This window comes from Rhodnius prolixus, unplaced genomic scaffold (assembly GCF_049639745.1).
Source record: "Rhodnius prolixus isolate KJV_2025 unplaced genomic scaffold, Rpr scaffold_2, whole genome shotgun sequence".
In the NCBI taxonomy this organism is placed as follows: domain Eukaryota; kingdom Metazoa; phylum Arthropoda; class Insecta; order Hemiptera; family Reduviidae; genus Rhodnius; species Rhodnius prolixus.
The window spans coordinates 62,495,759-62,502,039 of NW_027411592.1; positions in this window are offsets into that span (position 1 = coordinate 62,495,759).

Consider the following 6,281-nt stretch of genomic DNA (forward strand, 5'->3'; position numbering starts at 1 on the left):
TCCATAACTGTACAAAATATTGATTTCATTTTTTTTATATTGCTTAATTTAATATTTCTTTTCTTTTTTTTTTTTTATGTTTATTTTTTGTAGAAAAAAGAGAGCCAAGAAAAATATACACACATCGCAGAGACAAAACAATCGATAACGATTGACTACCATCATCACGGTTCGCAACATGGAACCTTCCTTTCCATTGAATGTTAAGTTTACACATTTAAATAAATAAATTTAAAAAAAAAATATACATTTCTTTTGTCGGTATTAAACTTGTAGTTATTTTATTTATTATAACAGAACACAATTAATAATAAATATATTTTATAAAATTAAAGCATAAATACTGATGCAACATAAAGTAAGTACTCAAGAACGTAGTACGGCTGTAAATTTAAAAAAGTTTAGGAAAAATTAAATAAAAAAAAAATTTGCAACGACCCACTTGGGGATGATAAAAGATTTTTATCTTTCCTCAAGTATTTTAATTAACACCTAGGATATATTATTTATTTATTGATGCCTTTTTAATTACCAACACGTTAAATTTCCAAAATTCATACTCCCAGCATAAACATTTTTTTTAAAAGTTGGTCTTTGTTATCGCTAGTATTTTACATGTTTGTTTATTTTTCAATAAATAAAATAATAAAAATCAAAAAGAAAATCTATGCAAATAACTGTTCTGCAAAGCAACGCACTGAACTTAGAAAAAGGAGCTAGCTAGCTGGTCATAAATTTGTTTTAAGTTCGTTCACATCTGTCAACGAAGTCAACGGAACTCTGTCACTAGACAAGTCTTGACATTGTCGTAAAACATGTTTTCTCGTAGCACTGTCAAGCCTAGCTAAAAATGGCTGCGCAGGGATGTAAGAGGCAAAAACATTTTCTTATTTTTGAAATCTGAAGAACCTAACTTTTATTTAAAAGATCTCTAAAGTATATTTACCTCTTCTTCTTAAAATAACTAAATTCAAAAGCCATCTTCGAGTTTTAATTTTTAAAGAAGGCTGAAAGCTCTCGAAAATAATTGTCTAAGCCTCTTCAGGAAAAGGTTTACGGTCTTGTGACAAAACAGTAGATATTGTGTTGCTTTGATTTTTGAATTAGTTCAGGTGGGAACTGGACGATGGTGTCGAGAAACTTTCTATCGCCACGGTCTACGAGACTGTTGCTAGACCGTACTAAGCTTAAGACCACACCCCCCAGAATATTGTTTGGTGTATCTTAGATGAGTTTATTGGAGACTGTAGATAACAGAAAATTAACTTTCATAACACTACTGGCAATCTGGTTGGACTTCTGTCCATCAGTTTGCTCGGAATTCAATAAAGTGGTAATTTTAGTTGAGAGATTTTCCGTACAAAGACTTGGTCTCAGAGGACCCCAAAGGGCAATTGATATGAAAACTCAATTCCAAAATTTGATACTTTCCTTTATAAGCTGTAAGAAAAACACAAATAGAATAAACGTACGATTAAGTATTCCCAATATGCTTTGCAGAACAATTAGCAAATGTTCAGGTTTGATTTGTTTAGCAAAAAGATATTTTTAACTAAAAATGTAAAAAAAAAATTATATATAATAACTAGCAGTCTGATTGCTGAGATTAGGATTTAAAATAAGAAAAAATGCTTATATTACACATAATTAAAGAAAAAAGGGGAAAAAGTTGTTAAAAAAAATCACAGAGAAAATCACACGACTAAATAAAAAAAATTTATAAGAAAAATAAAAAAGAAAAAAAACTGTTATTCTTAGGGAATGTCCGAAAATTACTTTACGAAAAAATGAATGACTAGTAAATAAATGCATTTTCTCAAAAACTGAAGTACTAGTAACTTTTTTGACAAAAAAAAATAAGCCTAATATTTTCAAAGATGTAAATCAGAGGCAGTCGGTATTAAAACTACGAGTTATTTAATATTGCTACAATATTTACTTCTTTTATTTTCAAACATATGTATTTATTTCTAAATATCAATTTATTTTTTTCTTTAATTTTATTTTGCTATAGTTAAAGCTAAATTTGTTTTTCATAACAATATCTCTCTATTTGTTTTAATATAATATTTATTTATATTGATATTCAGCACCCTTGTTTATAAAGCTAAAACATATTTCGATTATTCTTCTACCGCTATTTTTGTTAAATGTTTATTGTTTTAAAATTTTCTAATTTAATTTTTTACTTTTTGCTTTAAACAGTAACTGGACAGTTCACCGATGCCTATGGTAAAATCTTTGGAGATATTTTATTCTTTGCTAAGTTTAGGTTTTTAATCAACTACTTTTCACATTAACAAACAAACCAACATAACTTAGCTTATAAATAACCTTTACTCGAACTTAATTTGAAACATATTATGTGTGTTTTATACAGATACACATATTACATTTAACCAGAGAGAATTCTTCTATTTTCATTCATGAATTCTACATAAAGCAAAACAACTAATGATATATGTAGATTAATAATTTTATAAATAAAAAAGTACACATACAAAAAAAAAATAATATAAACCGCAGGAATTACTCAAATAAATATGTAGGAGGCATTTAATTAAGGTGGTGTTTTGGCGATCTTCCAGAATCAATTTGGTTACCCATGTTTGGAAAGAAATCTAAAGATTTTTTTCTTTTAATGAAATCAGTGGTGGCTAGAATTTGAAATATCCAAGAAGGGACTTGAATAATTGATCAAAAGCGAAACCAAGTCCAGTGGACTAGTATTTTTATAACGATAAACACAAAGCATCTCATTTATTAGCCCTGTGGTCGACGGCGATAATAATGCTGCTACATGAAGCCGAAACATGGTGGTTGTAAATAAAAATTCTAAAAATGAAACGAGCGCAAAAACTGTCTGAATATTCAGAAATAAAAGACAGGTACGGAAAGTGGACAAACCACACTTCATCAAACGAAAAAGTTCAATAATTAACAAAAAGAGTGAGAATCTTGAGAAAGAGTTCGAAAGCCAGTTCACTTGTTGTGGCCGTCTTAAAAAGTCGGACCTACACCATTCGGCCAAGGTGAATAGCTGAATTAAACAAGGAATTCTTGGCGAAATTCGTAGTATTCCAGCGAGATAGCCGCGAGAAATGGGATACCTGAAATGTAGATTAAACCATTATATACGTTTCTAGCTGGAATATTATTCCAAGGTGGTTCCTAACCGGGTAGGTCGCCTCTCACCAAAACACACCCCCTTTTAATAAAGCTAAAATATAAAAACTAACGCTCGGAAGATACAAAGTGTCAAACATAATGTTTATATACTCATGGCACAGTGACTAGTCACACAAAAAAAAAATGTTTATCTAAACCAAATTGTAAGAAAACTTATACGAATAATACAAAAACAAAAAGAGAATCACTAATTAAGTACAAATGTACAGGAAAACAATCTTTATAACAAATGGACGACTGGCCTGGAACCGATATAGAAAAATAGAAATAAATAATACTAAATACATATAATACTAAGAATATAAATGATTAAATGCGAACATAATACATGAAAATAGAGGACATTTAGAGTACATTTATTGTTAAGTCGTATGTTTTTTTACAAAACAAACGAAACAATTTTATAAGCGTACATATTCTGTTTTCACATTTTTATTGATTTATTCCATTCCGTAAATTCAATAAATATATTTAGATATATAAAACAATTAATCATCTAATGCACTTTTAACTAAGCCTATTTAGCCTTATTTTTTTTTCTTCAATCGATCATCAAATTTGGAAATTAAATTCGATTATTGCAAAAAAAATCGATATTTTGTATGCAGAATAATAATTTCAAGTCGATTCGAGTATTTTTTGATTATTATTATTTTCTTTTCTTTTTACATTCCAATTTAATTTAATTTTAGTAGCTCTATATATATTCTTTTTGCATAAAGCGTACTATTTTTAATGTTTAATGTTTCTTAGGTTTAAAGAAATATTAGAATTTACTTTAATGAGATGAAAAAAAGAGAATTTCAAAATCCGAATTATTTTATTAGAAATTCAAGAGATCCATAGAGAAGTTTTAACGTAGTATATGTGTTACTTTAAAATTAATATAGCAAATTTTTAGTCAAATTCACAATTTACTTTTTTTCTAAGGTAGTGGAGAAAAACGTTGTTGAAAAATGTACTTCTTCACGTAATGAATTTTACCTTCCGCACTAATCTTATGAGGGCTATCTCTCCGCGCAAGTGAGGTTACTGCTCCAAGTTATGTGCTTAAAAGATGTTTACGTAGGTTTTGAGAAAATATTGTTATTAGTTATTTATTTTGCCAATTTCTTATTTAATGTTACGAAGGTCATCATTACAGAGAAACTATTAAAGTAAGAAACTTAAAACGGTTTTGGATCTGGAATGTTTTTAGGAATAAAATGGACAAGTTACATAGATGTAACTTGTATTTTTTTTTCGCTGTGTTTCCAGAACATTGCTGATGTTTATCCATTTAAATGACTTAACTTGCATTGTGGTTAAAAATTCTTTCAAAAATAATTACTTTGAGAATTTTATTACAATTCCAAAGAGTACGATATTAACAGAACGTTTACAAAAAAACATCTATCTAGGCTCATCGATGATATTCCAAAAAAGTTGTATCTAATTTTACATGAAAAACGTGATTTGATGACAAAATAGTCTAACGATTAAAGAACTAGTCAAATTTTAGTAGATGGTACAAAAATTTTGTTTTCATTTCAAATCTTTTCACAAACCAAGAATGAAAAAAATTAATCATTTACCATTTTATTGTAATTTTAGATTTACCCAGGGCCCAGCGAATTTTAGGGAGTTCCTATCAGGTACCAAATTATATTTATGTGTATCCAATTGTTTCTATTCGACTTATTTATTTCGAAATTATACATGCACGCCCACACACAAAAAAAAGTGTGTTTTTATATGAGCAAAATGCGTAAATATTTGGAACAGAATAATATATGGTAGCATTTAGAATACGGAAATGAAGGTCCACTCTAACGAGAGAGCGAAATAGTGGTGCCCGACATCAAAAGCTGTAACCTGAATTTAGATATGCAATCTAAAATATAGTTCTAAGAAAATTAGTGCTTCATTCTAAAAGAAATAGGGAAAACAAGTTTCACTCCTCAAAAAAAACTAAATGTAACTTCCGTATTAAATCATCGAAGGCTTATTTCCTTAAAAATTACATAGAAAAAATAAGTATGAATTTGATTTAAAAAAATGATTGCATACATAAAATCCAATAGAATGGGAAATATTATTTCTTTTATTCGACGTTTGTAAACTCAAGGTGCTAAACACCCTTTATTCTATTGGATAATCTCGATAGTGAATTTAACAGTTTCACAGAATGTAATTTAAAAGGGTGAAAGACAAAAATTTCTCTATTAAGAAAACTTAATGGATCAATCTTTTTGAAATCTAAAACTGGGCAGAATGAAAATAAACCAAGAGCCTTGTTATGATGGATAAAATCTTTGTAAACCATTATAAAGAGAGGTGATTTAGGAGGCTGGATAAAAGAAAATGTTGATGGTCCCGTTAAATTACCAAGGTCCGATTATTAACGGACACGTTTATCTGGGAAGTCACAAATGATCTACATCCAATCATCATGCCGTTTAACAAAACTATGTTAAAAAAATATGACGAGCCTTTATTAAATAAACGCAAATTGAATATAAAAACTTTAAAATAACTTTAGAAGGATTGAACTCATTACAGAAAACGTCTAATAGCATAGAATGGAGGACCACTCACTGAAACCGGTTGACGATCTCCCTGAAGAAGTAGAATATTCCGGTATGCTTTCAAGACCTCGGTAGTCCAAACTACTTCATCTTTAATTGAGAAATAAAACTATAATTCTTATTTATTGTAATTTAGGTTTGCTAAATAAAACTATTGGTTAATTCCAAAAATAAATAGTAAGAACGAACGTGATTTTTGTTCAAGTTGTAAAAACTGAAAGTAGGCATAAAATTTGTTTATGAAAATTTTTAATTTGTTTAATTTGTGAAAATAACGCGCACTTTTTTAGCTGGAGCAAATGTATTGTGAACAATTAATCGCTTTTACTTCTCAATTTGTTTAAAAGTTAATTTTTAACCGAAATTAATATATATTTTTTAAAAATTTCATTTTTTGAGTGAAAGTAAACTAGAATCTGTTTTTTTATATTTTTGGTCAGAGAAGGCTGAAAATGAGGAATGGACGGTATGTAATCCTATCAGTTCCAGGTTGATATTTATTCCTCGAGGAATGAAATCAAGTCA